Below are 781 nucleotides of genomic sequence, written 5' to 3' on the forward strand. Positions count from 1 at the left end.
TTCCAGCATGGAAAACTGCTCCAGGATTCCAGCCCTGTCCTACTTAGGGAGTGCAAAGAGCTTCTCGTTGTCTGTTCTCTGTTGAGCTGTGGAAAACTCTTCAAGCAGAGTCAGGTCTCAAAGCACAGCTCAGGCTCCTCCTGAGCTCTGCTGACTTAAATGAGACACTTCAAAGGCATCTTCTGTTCAACTGACAAGGTTTTCCCTGCTGCATCCTGGCTCTTTGAAGTGCTTTCAAAGGGAACACAGACCCTGCTGGAGGTTGAAGTGGCCCCAACAACCCGGAGCATCAAATGGTTCCCACCAGCCAGCAAAAGCTTTGCAGCAAAGAGCACGTTGCTCACAGCAAACACTTGGAACACCAGTGAGATGAGCTGTAATTTGGGGGGTCAAACCAAGCACTAGACCTTTGTAAGTCCCCACCAGTAACCTGGACTCCTAAACTAGGTGAGCACCAACCTGTCACCACTGCTGCTGACATCAAAATGTACCACCAAGGTTCTTGTGTTGCCTTCATCTGCTGCCAAAACCTGGCAGCAAAGCCCAGCTCTGGTGGGCTTAGGAGCTGGACTGAGGTGAGCTCTGAGGCAGAAGCTCTTCCCTGTGAGGGTGCTGAGGTGCTGGCACAGGGTGCCCAGAGAAGCTGTGGCTGCCCCATCCCTGGCAGTGTTCAAGGCCAGGTTGGACACAGGGGCTTGGAGCAACCTGCTCTAGTGGAAGGTGTCCCTGCCCGTGGCAGGGGGTGGAGCTGGAGGAGCTTTAAGGTCCCTTCAACCAACCC

This window comes from Nestor notabilis, unplaced genomic scaffold (assembly GCF_000696875.1).
Source record: "Nestor notabilis isolate BGI_N333 unplaced genomic scaffold, ASM69687v1 scaffold17344, whole genome shotgun sequence".
In the NCBI taxonomy this organism is placed as follows: Eukaryota; Metazoa; Chordata; class Aves; order Psittaciformes; family Psittacidae; genus Nestor; species Nestor notabilis.